The following is a 24,604-nucleotide window of genomic DNA, read 5'->3' on the forward strand; positions in this document are numbered from 1 at the left end:
ATATGAAAATTTTTCAGCATTGAACAGATTTAATTACATTACTTTTCTTTTTAACAGAAGCAGAAAGGATGAAAAGATTCAATTTGATGTTTGTACATTTTTTCATGTGAGATGACCAAGAACAGAAATGACATTTCATAACAAATGACAAAGCCCATACAATGTTTTTTTTTTTTTTTTTGAATATATGTAGTGAGATGATATATAGTAGTATTTTTTAAAATAATGGTATTGAAAATGCAAAAAAGAATATAAGTATAATATAATGCATACATGCATATACATTTCACCATTTTTATATTTACATCATGTCATTTATGAGAATGCTAAGTAAACATTATCATAAAACTTTGTTTTATGATAACTAAATTTTATGAAAACTAAATTTATTTTTACTTGAAGTTATAAGTTTGGGAATAACAGCAGCATATGAATTTGCAACCTTACAGTATGAATGGGAAGGGTCTATTAGTCATGGTTTAAGCTATGCAACCATTTATTGTTGTTACACATAATATTTTCATAATACAGGGTGTTTAAAAAAAAATGTCCCGATGAATTCAGCTATCAGCTTGATGTTGTTTGTGCAGCAGGTGGAGGGCAAATTGAGCATTTGTGATTGCGGCGAGTGAAACTTTAGGCCTTACTTCATACTTGGTAATTTATTTTGTAACTGTACCATATTTTCATTACTAAATATAATTATTTGAAATCGGGTCATTCTTTTTGAAACACCCTGTGTGTGTGTGTATATATATATATATATATATATACACACACATGTAATATACACACACACACATACATATATATATATTACATAACCTTCTCAATCTTCAGTTTCATCAGACCAAATATGTCTGACCTTCACTTCAGAGGTAACATGGTATTTATTTTTTTTAAAAAAACATTTCACCAACAATCTCCATTACAATTTTTATGATATTCATATCCATTATTCACAACTTATTTAAAAAAACTCTTCCCCTTCATCAAATGAGTACTCTTTTTTTTTCTTCTCTAGGAAATATTCACAACTTATTTAAAAAAACCCTTCTCCCTTCATCAAATGAGTACTCTTTTTTTCCTTCTCTAGGAAATAAAAACTGTATATAATGTCCAATATACTAAATGGCATTCCTTTATGACAACTTTTATACCACCCCTATAATTACCTCTTAAAAAAAATAGCAAACTCTTTATAAAAGAATTTCTTTCTAAAATAATTATAAAGATTATATTTATTTTATAATGTGTTTTATAAACAATACTTATTGAAATGTTTTTAATAATAGAAATGACACATGAACAGCAATCAAATTTGTACTGTGAAGCAAATTTTTCATAGTACAAATTACACACTGGTTACTGATATTAGTTTAAATTGAAACAGTATATTATGTCTATTAATGTGTGTATTCTCTGTGTATAGTTTGTCTGTTTTGCATGAGAAAAAAACCAGAGTTTCTAAAAGGAAAAACTGTCACCTCTGAATGAGACTGGCTAAATCACTTCCAGTTGAAAAACCCTGCATCTTTGAGATTCCGATCCCCCCCCCCCACACACACCTGAAGAACAAATGTTGTATTGTCCTTGTGACTATGCTACAGAAGCAATAAACAGATAATTAATGTAAGGCTGTATTTGCGGATAAATTATTTAAACATTTTTTTTAGTTTTTTTTACAAGCTACACTTTATAATACTTCATCACACACTTTTTTTTTTAGATTGTTTTGCAGAACTCATAATGGAATGGAAATAACCTCATACAAGTAACTCCCTACTTACATAAAGACAGTTATGCTTTTTGTTGTCTGCACTACAGCATACATCCTTCAAATACAATCTCAGGTAAGAGATTTTTTTTTTTTAATAATCAAAAACTGATGAACAAATACTTATGCATTCTGCAAGAAGGGAGAGGAGTAAAATAAATTCAAAGGCAAAGGAATATGATGGGAACAAGGATATCTCAGAGCCCAGATAAGATTCATCCAGTCAGCGTTGGGTCTCTGGAATGCAGGATAAGAAGAAAACTGAGGGAATGCAATTTGCAAAGCCTTATGAATAGAAAAAGTATACAATTAAAACATAAAATGCTGAAGGATTACCAAATTAATGTAGTATGTAGTAATTTTTTTTTTTTTTTTTATAGAGTAGAGAGAGACAGAACAAGAGACCATCTCTGGAAGCTATAAGGAGGGTGTGGGCAAGGGAGTGAGGAGTAAATTTTTCACATGAAGAGTAGTTAAGTGGAATGCACTGCTTTAGATAGGAGAAGTGCAGAAACTGAGAACGTGTTTAAGGAACAATTGAATGACCTTTGTGTCAGAGTCTGGGCTAATCAGTCTTGATTCCTTGGAGGTCTGATGTTGATAATAATAATAGTACATTGAAAACATGTTTCAGTGAAGTGCTTGGGTCAAACTCTACAAAATGTATAATTCCATAGATATTTTTAAGAAGGTTTGCATGTAAATAAACACTATATAGGATAAGTATGCAATACTGAAGCTGGAACAACATAGGGAAGTCTAAAATAATAAAATAGTGTTCTCCTAGTGGGCTAAGATGAGCGTTCTTGATTGTTGGGCTGAAGTTCTCAGGATAAACGCTTCATAGATTTGAGGCAGTTTTATACAATGATATTTCTTGAGATTAGGTTTTTTACTCAAGGCTGAGGCATATTGTAAGGAACAGTCTTTTGTATTTGTTTCTGTGGGACCATATTTTTGGCAGTAGATATATTTTTATGTGCTTCTAAACAGACCATAATGTAAGTTAATCTTATAAGTCAGTGTCTGACCATATGTATGTAACAGAGGACACACGAGGATTGAGGGTCTTGGATTTGGTCATCTCATCAGAGGATGTAATTGTAAATGAGGTGTCAAATCATCCACCAATTGGTGAGAGTGACCATGAAGTGATTACCTGGGTGGTTGCCAGCAGTGTGAGGACCTCTGTGAGAAAAGGGTATATGTGGAACTACACGGGGGGGGGGGAATTATGAAGAGCTCAGGAGACAGCTTGCAGGTGTAGCATGGAATGACGAGTAAGCTGAAAAAGAGATCAATGCAGCTTGGGGGATTTTCAAAAACTGTTTAGTAGATGCAACGTCTAAATGTATTCCAAGGGTGAGAAGGTTAAATAAGGTGGGTGTGAGATGGATGAATAAAGAGATTAAGCATGCGATACAGAGAAAAAGGGCATTGTGGAGGCAGCATAAGAGAAGTGGAAATAACCAATTCCATGAGGTCTACAAAGACCAAGCAAGGAGGGCGACTTGGTTGGTGAGGGTAGCTAAAGAAAGGTATGAACAGCAGTTGGCTAATGAAGCCAAAAAGAATCCTAAGGAGTTCTTTCGATATGTAGCCAGCAAAAGAAAGAATAATTATGGAAGGATGACATTGATTGGAGAAAATGGTATAAAGACAGCTGATGCAGAATGTGTGGTGGAGATACTTAATGAGCAGTTCATAAAGATCTTTCAATCTTGTGAATGTGACTTCATGGAGGGATTGAGAGCAGTTGATGATGGGGAGGAGAGACTGACTGTAGGTGAGCAAGAGGTGTATGGGGAGTTGAGTAAACTAGATGTTAATAAGGCTGTGGGACTTGATAATATATCACCACGTATTCTGAAAGAATGTGCCAGGGAGTTGACATCTGCCTTGACATATTTTTTTAATATGAGTCTTGCACTCGGTCAAGTTCCTAAGGAGTGGAAGGAGGGCAAGATTGTGCCACTTCATAAAGGAGGTGATTGAACTCAAGCATCAAACTATAGGCGTACCTGTGTGTCAGGTGTTGTGGTTAAGTTGTTGGAGAAGCTTGTGAGAACTAGGATCCAAAGTTGGGTTGATAACAATGGTATTATCTTTGATGGACAGCATGGATTTGCTAAAGGGAGGTCATGTTTTAGTAATCTACTTACTTATTACAATAAAGTGACTGCTTCCTTGGACAGAGGAAAAGGATACACAGTAATATACTTGGATTTTGCAAAGGCTTTTGATAGAGTACCTCATGATAGGTTGACAGTCATGAAGAGATGTTGGAAAGGGTCCAAAGGAGACTGACTAAGGTAGTTTCTGACCTGTGGAATGTCGAGTATGAGGAAAGATTGAGAAGATGTAATTTGCAGAGTCTGGTGGACAGGAGGAAGAAGGGAGATATGATAGAGACCTACAAGTTGGTAATGGGTTGTTATAGGATCAATGCTGGAGAAGTTTTACAGAGAATAGTGGGAGATCAGGGGAGAACCAGAGGTCATCTCTGGAAACTGTATAAAGAGGGTGTGAGTAGGGGAGTGAGAGGCATTTTTTTTTCGTGCAGAGTTGTGAATGATTGGAATGCCTTGCCTGAGAATGTGGTGTCTGCAAAGAGTTTGAATGTGTTTAAAACAAGGTATGATGAGCTGTGTGTGTGTGTGAGAGAGAGAGAGAGATAAAAGGACCTCCCAGATAAGTCTTTGACTCCATAAGGTCTTGGGGTGGTAATAATATAAGTTGCAAGAACAAGGAACCCTATAAACACCTAGAATAGAGAGAGAGAGGATCCTCAGGAGACCAAATGAGGGGAAGCAGCTTCAGATGAGGTTTGAATGTAGTTTGATGTACTGTTGTGTGTGTGGATGACTGGGAGAATGTATTCACCCCTTTACACAACAGTAACAGACCATTAAAACTCTGTACAGCAGAGCAAAACTGACTAGTTCTGATAATCTCCTCTCCCCTGAACTCGAACACAACACCTTTTTTAGCCAATGGCTACAATCCCCACCAAATCCAAAGAATATTAAAACCCCCAAAACCATACTCACCTTCCTCCAGAATAGACTCCACCAAATCTATTACCACCCATATATTCCAAGGCACATCTGAAAAAGTGAAAAAAAATTCTTAAAAGATATGACCTTATAACCACTTACAGACCATAAAAAAATTGGCATCCCTTATACACTCCCCAAAAGACCATCTAGTTTCAACACTACAGTCACAAAGTGCTTGCTGATCGGGGTGCCTTGGACACCTGCCACGATATACTATAGAAAAAGGCCACCTTACTCCACAGAAGCAAATTCAAATACGAAAGACTGTTCCTTAAAATCTGCCTCAGCTTTAAGAAATTAGCCTAACCTCAATAAATATGATTGTATAAAACTGCCTCAAATCTGGGAAGCACTTATCAAGAAAACTTCAGCTTAACAGTCAAGAACACCCATCCCAGTTCACTAAGGATCACTATTTTAGGACTTCAGACTAACCTTTGTTGTTTCTGCTTCAGTCTTACTTATCCTATATAGTATCTGAATGCACATATCAAGTTGTTCTTAGTTCCTTGAAGATGGCAATGTCACTTTGCTGAATTACTGGAAGTATTAAGATTTTTCTAATTAATATATAGAATATGTTAATTTCCTTAAAGAATATCATTATGGATGACCAACATATAAGTGTTTTTGCCAGAATTACTATACTCCTAACAGGAAATTTTACATAATTCTTGAAAAACAATGTTAGTATTTTTCTATTAACATTTGTTTTCTTAAAACCTACAGAGAATAGAACTGCAGTAAAAGTGATGTATTTATTTCATTTATTTATTTAATTTTAGCCCTTCTTAAGTAGCATCTCTCCAATTTGGTGATTTGCAATCATGATAAAACAGTGTCTGATCCTCTGCCATCCTTTTAGTCCTACACATTGGGTACTGTCCAATCCATATCATGAACCATTTTTGATGAAGTTAAAAAAAAAACAAATTACTAAAAATTCAGAAAAAAAGTTGGACTAATTAAATTCAACTTAAATTTAATAAGTTTTTTTTTTGTCAGTTATATACTACAAGTGCAAATTCAGCTTCTTAGCTCCACTGGAAGTGGGTGTATATTTTGTTCTGTCTGTCAGTAGTAGAGATGCCTGAATTCATTCTGACATGTTTACATATTTTGTCTTTAAATAAATTTAACTATCATTTTGATCATTTATATAGAAAGAAAAGTTGTTGAATTAAAATTTTTATTCTAATGTAAATTCAGCAATTTTGATTTCAATTTATAATACACTTCACAATTGAGTCCCAGGGCTCATTATGAAAGGGCACTGTACAACAGAATCTCTCAAATTTTTTTTTTGTCTGTTAACATCATGTGTTCTTTGGCTGGTTTGCATTTGGAAGACAAACTCTGATGCCCCTATATGAGACCAGCTAATTCATCTTTGACTGAAAAAAACTCATATGAGATTTTTTACAATATGATGAAAATTGAACCATGGTCTTTTCCAATCAAAATTGTAATGAGATTTCTTGGCATTTCATGAGACCATTTCACTCAAGATTGAAGAGCCAAGAAATAACCCTTGTCTTTGCCTATTCAAATTGAGGCTTTTTTTAAATCTATACAAAGTATTTATAATTCTTTTTAAAAACTCTTTATATAATGGAAAAGGTTATCAAATGCATTGCTGAGGTATGACAATGATGAGTTGAGATGGAGAGCCAGAATCATGAAAGTGCTGGGAGAGCTGTGTGAGAAGAGTGCAGTTTGTGGATGTATAGCATGTATTTGAGAGAAGAATGGAATTATATAGATGTGACAGACAGCATTTAAATGGCTTTAGAGTGAGTGAACAGGAGAAACTGTTAATAAATGGAAGTGCAGCATGTGATGTTAGCAAGAGATCTGAAGTAAGAGGTGAAGTGAAAGATCAAGAGAGTGGTATTGAAAAGAATGAAGTGCTTGGCAGTGGAAACAGTAGTAGTGTGAGAGATGAAGAGAGAATTGTAATGCAAGAGGAAAATGGGGAGTGGTGAGCCTGGGTGGTCAGGGAGACATGGCATAGGGAGAGTGGATGGGAGTAGTAGTAGTGAATGTATGTATAGGGATGATTAGCATAGAAATGGAATAGATCAAGATGTGAACGGGGTAATTGAGACTCGACGGATATATGTGGTAAGCGGTAAATAAAGGTGACTGGCAAAGGACAGGTATGATGGGAAAATCACAACCAACAAGTGGCTTAGGTAGGACTGGTTATAGACCTAAAAGTAAACTACTGTGTTTATTTACAAATGCAAGGAGTATCAGAAATAAGGGAGATGAAATTGTTTCATTGATTCAGTCTATTTGCCCCAAATTTGTTGGAATAAGTGAAATGCGATTCAATGCAGGTGATATCTTAATGGGAATAGTAATAAAAGGGTACACTGTTTTTTGTGAGGACAGAAATGAAAAGAAGGGAGGGGGGGTGATGCTGCTGATGATAGGAGGGGAATTATGTCCACACAAGGTAGACATAAAAAAAGGAAATAGTGGCAATGGTTTTGAGGCAGTGAGGTGGAGGTTGACAAGAGATATTAGTTGGATATTGTTATAGGCCAGGCAATGTGGAAGGTGGTGATGAAGAAATGTATAAGCAACTTCAGTTAGTGAACAAGGAAGGGGTGATTATTGTGGGTGATTTTAACTGTGGTGGTATATATTGGAATGAAGAGTATACCAACTATACTCATTTCATTCATTTTCCTTATTCCCACATTTGGAAATAAGGAAAATGAATTTCTAGAGTTCTTGAGAGACAATTATCTCAGGTAGTATGTAAAGGAGGGCATGTGCAGATTCAGTTTTAGATCTGATTATTTCATCAGAGGATGTAATTGTGAGTGGGGTTTTGCACATCCCTTGGTTGGTGAGAGTGACCGTGAGAGTGGCCATACAAAGACTTCTATGAAGAAAGGATATATGTGGAATTACAAGGCTGGTGATTACGACAAGCATAGGAGATAGCTTGGAGCTATGGCATGAAATGAGAAGTTGAGCAGTAAGGAAATAAATGCTGCTTGGGAACTGAAAAGAAATACATAACATCATTAATGTGTGAATGTATTCTGAATGTCAAAAGGCTGAATCAGGTAGTGTTAAGTGGATGAACGGGAAGATTAAGCATGAAATTTGGAAGAAGAAGGCACTTTGCAGGAGGCAGCACAAGATGAATAATGGTAACAATCAGTTGCACAAAGAGTATAAAGAGCAGGCTAGGAGAGTGACTCAGTTGGTAAGGACAACAAAAGTGCAGTACAAACAGAAATTAGCAAACAGGCCAAGAAAAACTCTCATTAGTTTTTTTGATATGTGGTAAGTAGAAAAAATAATAATTATAGTTAATGGATGAAAGTGGGAGATTGGTAACACTTGCAGAGGATGTATTCAATGTGTTCAACAACATCAGGGTGTTGCATCCTCAATGTGAAATTAGAAGCTCAAGTGTAGAGAATGAAATGAGAGAAAACTTAATGGTGAGCGAGCAAGAGGTATATGAAGAGTTAAGTTAGATGTCAATAAGGCAATAAGACGATGACATATTACCACATGTCTTAAGGGAATGGTCCAAGAAGTTAGCATCAGCCTTGGCCTACCTGTTTAACAAGTCTTTCAACAGCACAAGTTCCAAAGGAGTGGAAGGAAGGCAAAATTGTTTCACTTTACAAAACTGGCTACAAATTATAGGCCAATCTGTATATCTGGGGTTGTAGTTAAGGTATTAAAGAGGTTGGTGAGAGTAAGGATACCAAAGTGGGTTGATAACAGTGATATTATTTGTGCTTGTCAGCATGGGGTTGTGAAAGAGAGGTTGTGTTTTATAAACTTGCTTATGTACTACAAAAAGGTGACAAATATACTAGGCAAGGGAGATGCATATACAGTGGTATACTTAGATTTTGCAAAGGCTTTTGAGATTGCCACACCACAAGTTGGTCACTAAACTGAAGCGGATGGAAGTGGATGATAGACTAGTGAGATGAATATCTGAATGGCTATCAGACAGGTATCAGCAAGTTGTGTATGGGAGGGCACTATCTTGAAAGAGGAAAGTCACTAGTGGTGCACACCAAGGGTCAGTTTTGGGAGCATTGTTATTCAATCTGTATATTAATGATACTAGGATAGGTTTAACTGGTGATATACAGCTGTTTGCAGATGATGCAAAACTGGGGGGAGTGATAAGGAATCAAGCAGATGTTGTGGCCTTACCAGAGGACTTGAATAGATTGCATGCATGAGCAACAGTATGGAACTGTCAATTCAATATTGCCAAGTGTAAGATTGACATTTGGTGGGCAATAATAGGATTCAAAGTATACGCTTGGCAGGGAAATTATGTAAAAGGTAGGTCTTTCCTCAATAATTTATTCACATTTTATAATGAGGTGACAGCAGAACTGCATAAAGGAAATGGCTACATCATAATACTGCTGGATTTTGCAAAGGCATTTGACAGAATACTGCATTGAAAACTATGACATAAGTTACAGCAAATTGGTATGGATATAGATTGGTGGCAGGGATGAGGAAGTGGCTAACAGATGGACATCAGAGAGTGAAATCAAGGTGAATGAGGGTGACTAGTGGAGTGCTCCAGGGCTTTTTTCCTAGGGCCAGTACTCTAATTTGTACATACAGCGGAAGATTTGAGTGGAGGGGGGACTTCAGTTGTTTATTGATGATACAAAACTGGAGAGGGCAATAGTTGATAAAGGTGATGTAGATATCCTGCAGGATGATTTAAATAAATTGGCAGTATGGGCAAAGGCTGTCAATTTAATGTTGCAAAATGTAAGGTAATGCACTTTGAGATGATAGATTACATACTTTGTACTACTGTGCACAGATTTGGTCATCTGCATTTTTTTGGAGATTAGGAAGTGATGGAGAGGATTCCACATACCTGTCACCATGCTGGTGATGGGTATGTGGAATGCTCACTTTGAAGATAGATTGAAAGTGTGTGGGTTGTAGAGTTTAGCTGACAGGAAGAGAGGATATGACAGAAACTTATAAGTTACTAAAGGGATTCTATAAAATTGACAGAAGAAATTTTCAATATATGATGAGTAGAGGGAGAACAAGGGAAGTTGTCTAGGAGTGTGGTTAGTAAGAGTATACAGACCAGGTTTTTTACTTGGAGAGAGAGTGTGGGTTGGTTTGCCAAAGTGCCCCAATAATGAACAAGCTCAAGGAGATGTATGCAAAGTATTGCATGAATAATGGGTCTTTTAACTCCATGGAGATACCTGTCTAAATAATAACAACATACACTCATTTCCTCCCTCCACCCCCATCTGATAGACCCCACAGCGCATAAACATACCAGTATTCAAAATCTTCTACACTCATATCATAAACACAGACCCTCATGACATTCTTTGATGGGGATGAGAATAGTATAGTCACCTTCAATGCAAACCAAAACAACATTGTCTTTTTTTACTTGTTCACCATTCACAACAGCGATATACACTGCTTGGAAAAAAGTCAACAGACATTCCCGTAGGCAAAAAGCATTGTGCCATGTAACAAGTCACGTGTTTGTAGCTAGTACTGGAGGAATATGATGCTCTCAAGTCAGTGGAACTGTGTTCAGGTGAAATGGCTGCAAGAAGGGAACTCACAAAGTTTGAAAGAGACATTGTGATAGGATGCCAAGTCAGGCTTACCTGTTTGGCAAATTGTTGAAAAATTGGGCCATCACAGGTCAACAATCAGTGATATCATACTGAGATAGAAGAGCAGGGAGTCAACTGCAAGTGTTATCTGCAGTGGATAACCATCACACTTGCTGAATGTCACCATAGGGGGTACTAAGAAGGATAATATATAAAAACCACCATTTGCCAGCTGGCATGTTAAAAGCAGAGTTCCAGGCATCAACTGGAACACCAATCTGCACAAAAGCATTCAGAACCAAGGTTCACAACATGGGTTTCTAAGGTGACTGCAATATGTAAGCCCTACATTACCCAAACCAACATGCAGCATCATCAGTGGTGCAAGGAGTATGTACAGTAGGATGTGGAAACTTGGAAACCTGTGTTATGGAGTGACAAATCACACTACACTCTCTACAAGCAGATGGATGGGTGTAAATGTGGCATATGCCCAATGAATGTCTCTTACAAGAGTGAATACCCCAACTAGGAAATTTGGAGGTGGCAGTGTGATGTATAGTCCTTTTTTTCATGATATAACCTCAGGGCCTCTGTTTGTGGTGCCACGAACATTGCACTTGGAGAGGTATCTGAACATTCTGGACAATGCAATGCTTCCTGCTTTGTGGCATTTCTGTGGAACTGACCATTGACTTTCTCAGTAAGACAATGCACTGTGGGGTTTGGGGACATGAATGTCTCCACACTTGACTACCTCCACAGAGCTCTGATCTCAACCCTATTAAGCATCTGTGGGATGAACTGGAGTGTCAGATGAGGTCAAGGGATGTCTGCCCCACAACAGGCCAGGACCTGATTACATGCATACAAGAAGAAGAATGGTCCAAAATTCCCACTGATCACTATTGTATGCTTGTGGAAATTATGCCCTGTAGGATTGCTGAAGGTATCACAGCAAAAGGAGGTCCTACATCTTGTTAAGGTGGACACCATGGCTGTTTGTTCCTCATACTACAGTGCCCACTGATTTCTTTCTTAGCAGTACATGGGTTTACATGCTTTCATGGTTTGGTTGGAATTCACATTCAAAAACTTAATACTCCAAATATCTCACATTCATCAACTCCTAGTCTCCTCTCTTCCTCTACCATTACTGTTATTTCTTTCCTTCAAACATAAAATACACTGACATAATCCTGAAACATTTCTAATAGATTCTGTTGATGTTTCTCTTTCTTCTTCTAGCCAAATCATTACAGAATTCTTTAAGGCCATTACATAATTCTCAAGCTTGCACTTATCTCTTCTCATTTCCTAATTTTATCTTTTATTCTTTACCTTGTCACACTCATTACAACTGAAAACTGAACCCCTCAACTATTTATATGAAATAAACATTCAACCAGTAAAGAAAGGACATGGCAGCTTAATGTAACTAAGTATAAGGCTTTGAAATTTGGGAGATACATGGATAGATGGTTGCATATTCCACTGGTGGAGGAACCAAGGGATCTTGGGATGATCGTGGGTAGAAATGTAAAGTTAAGGAGAAATACTGCGAAGGTAGTGAAGACAACCTATAGGGCTGCTTAGAGATCTGACCACCAGGATTTGGAGGGGAAATGAATAACTGGAGAGGATACAGAAGTAGATAACAAAACTGATATCTTCTAGACTTTATTATTATTTATTTTTTTATGTGGCTCCTGCTAATGAAAGGTTGATTTGTGAACCTATAGTGCATTTGTACTGTGAGTGGGGTTAAGGATTTTTTTTTTTTTTTTTTTTGTATTTATACTGTTTTTAGTTTTTTAAATTTTTTACCTGGTTCAGAAAACTGCTCAAACATGGAATTTTTTTTAACCACTGCAGGCCTCCAATAAGCAAGGTGGTGGTCTCACATAAGGCAATGAAATTCATCTCCCATCTGAAGACAATCATAAACATACAAGCCCATGGCAGGATTCAAATCCACAACCTGTTGGTTGAAGAGCAGACATGCTAACTACTCAAATGGGCCAGCAAGACTGCAGAACATTGGTTATGAAAAAAGAATAAGGACAACGTAATCTGCAGAGTTGGGTAGATAGAAAAGGAAGGGATAATATGACAAAGCTTAAGTTGATGAGAGGTATTTAACTGAATGGAACAACAGGAAGATTTTTTCATATGGCAGAACAAGCGAAAAGGAAGGAGCTATCGTGGAAGTTGTGAAAGGGAATAGTGAGACAATATATTTTTTCTAATCACTCATCTCTTTCCAAAAATTACTTAAGAAATTTAAAGAGAAATCAATTTTATTCCCTTATTTTAGATATTACTAGAAGTGGTACTGCAATTTTTATTACATTACTTATGTAATGTAATAAATACAGGAACCCTCGTATAACGCAGATGTTAGGTTCCACAGAAATGCTGCATTATGCAAGACTCAGATCACATAGAAAAAGTAGTTATGTTCAGAAATCGTTTTTTTTTTAAATTATATAAACAACGACATATCCAACAAAAAATATTTTTATTTAATTCAGGTAATTCATGTAAATTAAGAAAACATATAAACTATGAAACAAAATACATAGTATAAACTTATAAAAATACAAATTGTACCTAAACTTCATTGCTCATAATGCATAAATATTTTAGGCAAAATAAAATAAAAAAGTGCATATTTTAATAATCATCACTGTCTTCAAAACTAACATTTCGTAGATGTTCTTTATTTACGAGTGGCTGGTCGTCGTACATGAAATCTCTTGGACATCATTTGTATAATTCTTATTGCATACCTCAGCTGGTTTAGTTATGAAGAAGTCAGTAATAAGACCTTGCTTTACTACTATGCTGCAATTTTTTATTAAGTTCATGATATGGATCTAAACAAATATCCAATTGTCTCGTGAATTTTCCGGAGCGCTCCACTGAGGGATCATTATCCGTAAAATAACTTCCTAACACTCTTGCCAAGTCCAATCCTTTTGCTAATTTCTTTAAACTGAATTCTTTAATGGATTCATCACAATCAGAATCTTTGGCAGAACTTGACCCGCATTTGGTTCGATGTCATCTATTAATTGTATCAGTTTCTCCACATTTAAATCTATTTACCCATCAGTTAATTCACTAATTTTATTTTCAACCATATTGCAAAAGCCCTCTTAGTGGCCATTACTATAAAAATAAAATTTTTACTTAAAAAAGCATTACATATTGTATGTAACTCACCAGAAAATAAAGTGCTCAGGTTAAGATTAATACACTTATGATTTTTAATGTGCTTTCCTGGCAGAAAACAAAGACAAATTTCAACAAAAAACAATTGACGTACATGCGTGCTAAAGGTTATTTCCCCTTTTATAAATTCACTACTTATAACTAGATGCGTGATATGGGCAGACACAAATTTAACGAAGATAAAATTTGATTTTTAAATCGCGCAGTGAAAAATATATGAAAAGATAAAGGGTTACTACAATGTGTAGACTTTGTTATACCGAAACCAAGTTGAATGAGGGTTACTACAATTTGCAGACCACATACATCGAAACCGCGTTATACGAGGGTCACCTGTAATGTAATAAAATGTAATTACATATATACTCGTGGAAGCTGTGAAAGGGAATTGTAAGAGTGAGAAGTAATTTTTTTGCAAGAAGAGTGGTAAGAGTATGAACTGCATTACCTGAGAGGGTGTTGAGAGAGAGAGAGAGAGTGAGTGCAGGGTGTAAATGAGTTTAAGGAATGTCTAAAGCAGATTTCCCATGATAAGTCATGACTCCATAGAGGACATGAATAATAAAGCAACAGTTTGAAGACAATATTTTTTTCCTTATCACTCATCTCTTTCCAAAATTTACTTTAGAAATGTAAAGAGAAATGAATTTTATTCTCTTTTTATTTTAGATATTACTTACACATACACTTATGTGTAAGTTAAGACACTGAACAAAAATCTTTAGTTAATAAAATAATTTGATACTGTATAAATTTAGGGGTGCTTAAGGGTCAAAGCTGTATAACTGAGAGGAGACCTCCACATAGCCTTTAAAGGAATGCGGAGAACCGACCAGGGCTTCTGACCTAATGTCCAATCCTCACCTTCTCGTGGTGCACCCTGTTGGGTATCTACTTTGATACTGAACAAACGAGGATGGGCTGGCAATTTGGGATTTAGCCGACCAAATTGTATTCTTATTGGTTAAACCAAAATAGAAAAATGATGTATAAATTTAACTCTGAGTTTTTTTTAATAGACAATATAAGTCCCCTACATACTGTATTTTTTCACTAAGGGAGAATGTTCACCACAGAAGTGACCTTAAATCTTTACATATGTTTGCACTGATTTTATCTCTCATGTTTGCTTTAAATGAGCTTGTGTATCTTCAATGTATTTTCTATGCACATACATGAATATGATGAGCTTGGTGTCAACAATAAAAGTAAATATTAAAGAACTACATTATTGCAGCATATAATTTTTTTAAAAAAAAGAAACAGTTAATCTCCCAATAGCACTAAAATGCATAAAAATGATTGCTTTTATAAAGATCATCTTATTGCATTTTTTGTTGTTAAACAAAAAATGAAAAAAAAAAAGCTATTTTTAATTTTTAAAAAATGTTTTTCAGATATTATAAAATAAAGCAGTCAAATAGGGCATAAAATAATCAGTTTAGATGTATGTGTATATATATATATATATATATATATATATGTTGTCATATACATTAAATTAAGACCTTGATTTTGACTTTATATAATAATGACCTTAATTTTTTTTTTAATCAAGAAAAAATATTTTGCACAGAACACATTACTATTCACAGCTGATATTTCTTACAGGAATATAATTATCAGCAAAGAATCTATAGTATTATTAATTATCAAGAACAAATTATATTAATGTTTGCACTGATTTTATCTCTCATCTGCTTTAAATGAGCTTGCGTATCTTCATGTATGCGCATACATGAATATGAGGGGCTTGGTGTCAACAATAAAAGTAAATATTAACATACGTACTGTAAATATTTTACAGTATGTATGTTGAATTTGAGTGCACTAATGTGGTTTTAAGGTATTGTGAAAATTATGGAAACTACTGCATTAGAGTAAAACTTTAGTTTAATATAGACTAAAATAGACACTCGACATTTCGACCTTCACATTAAGGTCATCATCTGGAGTATACACATATATACAAAAAACAAGCAACACTACAATCTACATGGTGTGAGCAACTTTAGCACACCATGTAGATTGTAGTGTTGCTCGTTTTTTGTATATATGTGTATATTCCAGATGATGACCTTAATGTGAAGGTCGAAACGTCGAGTGTCTATTTAAGTCTATATTAAACTAAAGTTTTACTCTAATGCAGTAATTGTTTCCATAATGTCTTTGAATCACCATGTAAGCATAAAGAGGGGGGGGGGGGATGGTTTTAAGGTAGTTTTAAACTTGACTGTTCAGAGCAACTAAAACTATTAGTTCTTCCTGAAATGATTTAAGATTTATTTTTAGTTTGAATTAACAGCACTATGTAATGATTAAAGCTAATACTCATTTGGAAATTAACCAGTGAAATGATTTGGTTTCATATGCCATAAGGTTATGTATACTTTAATAGTAGTTTGAATATAATAATGGAAATAAGAAAGAAATGAATTTTCACTATAATGCATGCATATAGAGTATTTTTCAAATCATATGATGATAAGCAGGAATATTATATTTTTAAATACATAGCTGTTTAGTTAATTGTGATGATTCCATCACTATTCTGTCTTAACAAAAATTAGAATTTAATATCCTGAAATTAAAAAAAAAAAAAAAGGCAGTAAGTATTTACAAAGTATATTTTATTTAATATTATAGTACTATAATGGCTAATAACTGTAGTTAATTATTATATATTTATTTTTAAATCTAAGGAGATATGTTTTTCCATTACAGGTGAAGCTCTGGCCTATTCACTCTTTCTAAATATTTAAATAAATCATTAAAATAAATGAAATTTTTTTTCACAAGTGCATGCTAATGAAATTTGGCATTAAGACTTTTTTGCTTATTAATTATTAATAGTCTCATTTTAACTGAAATATAAATGTAATAAAATTATGATAAACTGCAAATGTAAAATAACATCAGACAATCTTTCAAACCATTAAAATGCCAATAAACTTTGCTGGCTTTTAATGTGACAATTTCTTTATATTTAATATTGATGAGGTATAGCACATAAATATATAAATATAGCATAAGTATTATAAAAATGATAAACTTTTGTCAATCTTTTTGGAAAATAACATCTTGTAACTTTTTTTTTTCAGGTGCCAATAATAAATCTTATATAACACTAGAACAATTTGAAAACTACAACTATAATCTCTAAATGAAACTTTATTAATAATAGAATTTGCAAGTGAAATCAGAATTTTAAACAAAATATTTTGGCAACTTTTTTTTTCCTACTTCTGATTGACAATTTTAAGTCAGTATTTAAATCAGTTACTATCTGTTTATTTTCAAGTTCGCATAAACTGTAAGCAGCCCTAAAAAAAAAAAAAAAAAAAAATAAGCATATAATAAGCATATAAGATTTAAAAAAAATTTTTTTAAATCTATCTTTTTTCCCTATTTTTATTTTATTTTTTTTTTAAATTTTCCATTTGGCATTTTGGTCAGTGCATTACAATAGTAGAAAAAAAGATGCAAATATTTGATATAATCTTTCATTTATTAACAAAAATATATTAAAATAACAATCTTTGCTTAGATAACAGCAAGTCTCTCAATCTAGATCAACAATAGTAAATAAATATATGAACTTAAAGGATACATTCAGAAAAATATATGATTTTAAGAACTATATTTACACACATGAGCATGCAAGAATTGAATCATCAGGAATTTTAAACATATTAAAAAATTAGCATTCATTAAATAATCTAATGTATTAAAAATATACTGATAGAAATTTCAAATGATATTTCATTCATATTCATACTTCGCTGGCTTTTAATGGGACAATTTCCTTATATTTAATATTTATGAGGTATAGCACATAAATATAGAAGTGAGACATACATACTGATAAAATATGAAGTCTGTTGATTTATGCATTATTTCTTATCTTTAAAAATGAATAACAAAAAACACAGAAGAAATAAGAGTTTAAAATGTGCTCTCTGATAGTGAAACCTTGAAAATGTATCAAAAAAGGTGAATAAGACTGATCTGATGTTCATGTCTCAAGTAGTATAATATTATGACCATTATTTTAATTTATGCTTTGGAGTGGTGGTTCCCAATCTTTTTCGGTTTACGGTGCTCTTAGTGTATCAGGATTTTTCCACGGCATCGGTTAGAGTTAGATTGGTTAAGTTAAAAAAATAAATGAAACACATATTTCAAATTCACAAACAATTTATGTAAAGAAGTATTAAATAGGTACATATTTTGAACAATCAAAATCATTGAATAAATAAATCTTAATTAGTGGGATGGGTGAGCCTGTTGTTCACTGCACATCTTCTCAAATCTTAGAATCAAACTTGTATAGTATCTATTAAATGTCCTTCATTGGATTAACACATCGATGGTCTGATTCTAAAACCATATGGGCTAAGTGTCATTTCAGTAAAAATATTAGACTATTTCGTGACACCACAAGTGGCCACAATGCACAGTTTGGGAACCACTGCTTAAGCATAGAAAATAAAATTAGATATATTTATTTTTTTAATGCAAATCTTATCCATAAAAGGTTCTAAACCTATCATACATTAGTAATGTGGATAGGTTGAGGTTTACATAATCCAAAATCCTGCTCTACAGACCAAACATGGAAATTTTTTTAAGTGACACACATGACACACACACTCAAAACCTGGCATATATGCTGTAGAGAATTTTGTTTTGCTTAATACTGCTATTAAAATGATTCAAATAAGAACTCAACTTTCAGAAGAAACCAATAGTGGTTTTTAACAGTTGAGTCCTTTCATTTGAAATAAAACAATCTTACAATTATCTGACCCTCTTGAATAAGTTAGTATGTCAAATGACTTCTCATACAGAACTACATAAATTAACAGTACTCTGTTAATCAAACCTTCAAATTATTCTTGCATCCAATATACTGGATGCAAGCATGTGTGACTGAACTGGAAACCCACTACCATCAATTCATTCAAGATGCACTAATGTATGTTAACAACAAATCATGTCTACTATAGTAATAACTACGATAGCAATAACTATAACTAACAAAATCATTGTGAATCAGGTAATCATTCCTAACTAATAAGCAAATATTAATAAATTAGATATGATAGCAAATTTTGCCCAGTAAGAGATCCCCCCCCCCCTCCATTAAAATTATCCAGCTAAAATACTAAACAAGTTTTAATAATGACCTTAACTTTCAAATCATTTAGCAGAACAAAACAAAACAAAATAAAGTAAATGATAATAATGCCAGAATGACCATGGCACATGAGATATTTATGTTAAAGATATATAATATATGTAAATTTATCATATTTAGGAAATGTCACTGTTTTTGGTTTATGAACTCTATACATATAATTTAATTTTGCCACCACTAATATTCATATTAAAATTGAAACTAAAACTGAAGTGACTCTACAAATTTTTAGAGATCCTAAATATAAAATTTTATTAAATTCCATCCAGCCAGGACAAAATTATATAAAACAGAATAGTTTTTGCTAAATTTTGCTAATAATAATAAAAAAAAAACTAATAAAAATACTCTGATTAAAACTAAACTACACTATGTTGCCAAAAGTGTCCAGACATCCCCATAGCTCTACATTGCCTCACCCATAGATACATGTCTGCAATATTAGCAGTGTAACAGTGTAAACATTCTTTGCCATCAGGATGAGTGGAGAAAAAGAGATGAGTCCATTCGAACACGGTATGATAGTCAAAGTCCACGAGTATGAGAGATTTCTGCCACATTGCTCATGCCAGTGAGATTGTAGACCCAAAAACTGACAAATTGGGACCGGCGAACTCTCAGGTGTGTTGTCACAGTAAATCATCAGTCAGCTTTAGCAACCATCACAAACAACTTCCACCTGAGTTCTGGAATGGATACCAGTGTACCATTTACTGGGAGGTGTTTTGCCCTTGGGTTTCATGGTTGTGCCATGGCTCACAAAACCCTTGATTACACTTGCCAATACTTGGCATTTTATGGAAATGGTGAAAACAACACCTTTATTGGACTGGAGCGATGAATCAGTACAGTACACAATCTGCAAATCTGATGGATGTGTCTGGACTTGGTGAATGATAATTACAGGAATGTCTTGTATTGACTATGAAATTTGGAGGTGGTCGCATAATGGTCTGGGGCTGTTTTTCCTGGTATGGACTGGGCCCATTGGTTTCTGTGTCCAGATCTTTAAACACTGATGTTACCATGACATTTTGGAATTGGCCCTTTCCTTTACCAGCACAATAATGCACCTGCTCACAAAGCAAGCTAGCTCCATGGGTTGAAGACATGGAGGTGGAAGAACTAAACTGGCGAGCCCAGACCTCAACCCTACTGAACATCTTTGAGAAGAGCTGAAGCGAAAGTTGCATGCCAGACCTACTTACCCAAATAACACTTGTCAGCTGTTTGCCATGCCACAGGAGGAATGGAAATGAATTCAAGTAGCAGTTTACCAGAACTTAGTGGAGAGCCAATCCCGAAAGGTAATGGTTATAATAGTAGCAAAAGGAGGCTCAACTTCATATTGACAGCAATGCTGTACAGAAGGAAATACAAACAGTTGCTGTCCAGACACTTCTGGTAACAGTGTATGCATACAAATTAAATCCTAAATTTTATTAATTAAATTCCATCCATCCAGATCTAATTCAGTGTAATATTTTCTTTTTTTTTTGTGTACTGATAAGGGAAATGCCACACCACAACACTGTTGCATTTTGTAAAAGCATGACAGAACACCATACAGAACCTTATTACATGAGATGGAACAAAAGAAGATGGACACGAAGCTAGTAAGATGGATAAGAGAGTGGCTGATAAAACAAAAAGAAGGCAGATGAACAGTGATGTGTGTACCACAGGGCTGTGAAATGGGATCTCTGCTGGTCAATTTGCACACCATTAATATTGGGAATGGTTTGAGGTGGAAGTTATTTGCCAATGATGTTAAACTGGGATGAGACATTAATGATGATGTAGAGATTCTGTAGAATAATCTAATTAGACTGGAAGTTTGAGCATAAGATAATGTCTGCCTATTCAATGTATCAAAATATAAAGTTATGCACAACAGGATGAAAAAACAAGCTGTGTGTTGCATAGATGGGATTGTCTGGCAAGAAATTGACAAGGTTAGGGATTTATTGGTAATGATATAGATTTGAGTTTGCATGCAGTGGACATATCGCTAAAGTAAGCAAAATATCTCAATGAATGAATTGATGTTAAGAAACACAATGGCAAGCAGGAATAAGGAAGTTGTTATTCCTCTTTATAAGGCTTTTCATGTTTGACCAAATCTGGACTATTATGCACAGATTTGGTCACCTACATTTCTTGAGTGGAAGTAGAAGAGAGGATTCAGAGGTGAGTTACTAAAATGGTATCTGGCTTATGAAGGTGCCCCCCTTTGAGGAAGGACTGAAGGTTTGTGGGTTACAGAGTTTAGCTAATAAGCAGTAAAGGGATATTGCAGAAAGCATATGTCACTAAAAGTTTTTCAGAATCAGATTCTAAAGAAATTTTCCAATATATGAATTATAGTACTCTTTCCTCCATTTCTAAGCTTTTTTCAATAATCTTGAACATTGTTCCACCCCACTTCTTGTATTTATCTTTTATGTTTTCGCCAAAGTCATCCTTTGACTTTTTTATCCCATTGTCTAACTTTTTCACATTTTCCCAATGTGCCCTCTTAGAACACATGCTAACTTAATAACTTGGAATTTTCAACACACCTTCTTCTTTCTATGACCACCTCTTTAAACTTGCTCCAAACAACTTCAATGTCTCCCTGGCAGAATCGATCAGTTTTTAATTCAGTGTCTGCATTTCATCTCTGAAAGCTGCTTAACTCTGATTCGTTTCAAAACTAAATTGTGATTATGACCTTTTTTTTTCTTGACCACTAGTATTAATAACTTAAAGACTTAATTCGGTATGTTAGTCAAGTCAGTGAAACTAGTCAATATCTGACTAGTTTCACTGACTTGTTTCAGGGATACATGGTATGCAATGGAAAGTAACAAAAACTAGGAAACTAACTGACAATTCTAAAAATTATATAAAGTTATCACTGTGCATGATACAATACGCATGTCACAAGAACAACGTTTTATTTGTTGAGATATTTATTGCAATTTTCATGAAAGTTCATTTCTTTTTGGTTGAATGATCTAATTAGAGTTTTCCATATATCTGGCAGGATTAGGCCTTGATTCTTATTTAAGTTACCTGTTGAATGGGCGACTGTAGCAGCTTCTTTAAATGTTCTGGAATGGCAGTTCTCTTCTATATAGGGCACATGACTCATATCCCATTCAATATTATGGTTAGTAGAGGCGAAGTGGGAAGAAAGGCCTGATATATCTTGTCTGCTATTCCTTACATAGCCTATGTGTTCTTTCTTTCTTGTTTCAAAACTTCTAGAGGTCTGTCCGATGTAATTGATGCCGCATGAACAGGGTATGCTGTAAATTCCAGAGTATTTGCAGAAAGGATGGCTATCTTTTGGGGATCTTATAAACTTTTGAATGGTCTCAATAGGTTTGAAGGTTACCCTGATATTGTATGGTTTTAGAAGAAGAGTTAATTTTTTGGATATAGAGCTAACAAATGGAATTGTTATAGAGCTGATGTATTGCATTTCATCTCGTTATCTTTGTGGTATGTTATTAAAGAGAATCTTGTTGATGAGTCTTGTAGGGTAGCCATTTAGGGATAAATCTCTGGATATTTTCATTAATTTTTCTTGTAAGTCACCAGGGTCTGTGGTACACTGTATAGCTCTTTTTTTAAGCATATGGATAATGCTGAGTTTCTGGGATATGTGGTGATATATTTGTTAGCTCCATATCCAAAAAATTAGCTCTTCTTCTAAAACCATACAATATCAGAGTAACCTTCAAAGCTATTGAGATCATTCAAAAGTTTATAAGATCCCCGAAAGATAGCCATCCTTTCTACAAATACTCTGGAATTTACAGCATACCCTGTTCATGTGGCATCAATTACATCGGACAGACATCTAGAAGTTTTGAAACAAGAAAGAAAGAACACATAGGCTATGTAAGGAATAGCAGACAAGATATATCAGGCCTTTCCTCCCACTTCGCCTCTACCAACCATAATACTGAATGGGATATGAGTCATATGCCCTATATAGAAGAGAACTACCATTCCAGAACATTCAAAGAAGCTGCTACAGTCACCCGTTCAACAGGTAACTTAAATAAGAATCAAGGCCTAATCCTGCCAGATATATGGAAAACTCTAATTAGATCATTCAACCAAAAAGAAATGAACTTTCATGAAAATTACAATAAATATCCCAACAAATAAAACGTTGTACTTGCGACACGCGTATTGTATCATGCATAGTGATATCTTTAAATAATTTTTAGCATTGTCGGTTAGTTTCCTAGTTTTTGTTACTTTCCATTGCTTACCAGTGTATCCCTGAAAATGCTGACAGATATTAGTCAGTGAAACTAGTTGGATATTAAACAATTATTTACTTGAAATTTACCGAATTAAGTCTTTAATTTATTAAATTGTGATTACTTTCTTCTTCAAATTCCTTGCAAACGCTTGTGTTCTGAACCAGCAAGGAGATATCACTTTCAACAATAACACAGTCAACAGGACTTATTTCATCTGTTTTCTCCATGCAAATCTGTGCATACCTTTATTTTGGGACATTGCATTGGTTGATGACTAGTTCATATCTATCCTGAATAGAAATACCAGTTTATGTATGGGTTAATCCAAACCTAAACAAATTTGGGTGCATGAGACTGCCCCAAATGTGGGAAACCTACATCAGAAGTCGTGTGTAGAGGCTTAAGCTGTGAGGACATCATGTTGGAGGCTTAATGGATTTTTTTACAACTTTCAAAAAGAATTAAAATAGAATTTAATACTTCCTATATTTCGTCCTAGTCACTAGGACATCTACGGGGATTACAAAAACAATTAACATAACATGCACACACAAATCTTACAATACTAAGCCCAACCACGTGGGTGACACTAAAGTCCTATCTAGGTGGAGCGCCCTCTAAGGGTGGTAATAGGTGGCCTGGAATGTAAGGTGGGATCTCTGGTGATGAGTGTTTCCCAAATCTTCGGAAGCTTAATGCAACCGTATTTATTAAGATTTGGTTGGTTTCTGAGAGCTGCTGCTGCTTCTAAGAAAAGTCGCTCTTTCTTGAATTTGCTGTGGTGGAGCATGGTGGTTTTCTTCCATGATACTCTGTGGGTAGTGTCCAAAACAATGTCAGCCAAGTCTGAATGGCCATAGTTGTGTTTACAGATGTAAGACTTGTGTTCCTCCAGGCAGATGGATGCTGATCTGCCTGTCTGTCCAAAGTACGCCAGCTTACAGGAACAGGGTACTTTGTAAACTCCAGGCAGCGAGAGAGGAGGGAACTGATCTTTCGTAGAACGGATAAGGGTAGCAAGTTTGCGGTAGGGATTATATGCTGTGTGTAGGTTGTACTTTTTTAGTATCTTGGCTATTTTTTCAGATGTGCCACGGATGTAGGGTATGGTGATGGCATTTTTAAAATCTTGTTGACGAGAAGGATGGGGAATGGGGGAGGAACTGATTATTTTTTTGATACTGTGTTCACTGTAGCCATTGGAGAGGAAAGTGTTGTGTATGTGGTTAAGCTCAGTAGTAAGGGCGGTTCCACTGGAACAAAGATTGTGGGCTCTCTTAGTAAGAGTTTTGATGATGCCATATTGTTGTGAGGGGTGGTGGTGGGAGAGTTTGTGAATGTATCTGCCTGTGTGTGTGTGTGAGTTTTCTGTATACAGTGAAGGCAAGTGTATCATTAGGCAGGCATGTGACTAAGGTGTCTAGGAAGGGTAAACAGTTGTTCTTTTCCTT

At 34.7% G+C, this 24,604-nt stretch overlaps 1 protein-coding gene across 1 annotated transcript in view; it reads right to left on the reverse strand.

Annotated features, from left to right (window-relative positions):
- Positions 1-16,881: 16,881 nt before the first annotated feature.
- LOC150108473 (PX domain-containing protein kinase-like protein) overlaps positions 16,882-24,604 on the reverse strand; it is a 307,545-nt gene continuing 299,822 nt past the window's right edge. The window contains exon 16 of the transcript XR_016548134.1: positions 16,882-17,011. The gene's annotated coding sequence lies outside the window, so the exon portion shown is untranslated. The remainder of the gene's footprint in view (positions 17,012-24,604) is intronic.

Source organism: Typopeltis vanoorti, chromosome 3 (assembly GCF_054136105.1).
Source record: "Typopeltis vanoorti isolate ZY-2024b chromosome 3, IOZ_Tvanoo_1.0, whole genome shotgun sequence".
NCBI lineage: Eukaryota > Metazoa > Arthropoda > Arachnida > Uropygi > Thelyphonidae > Typopeltis > Typopeltis vanoorti.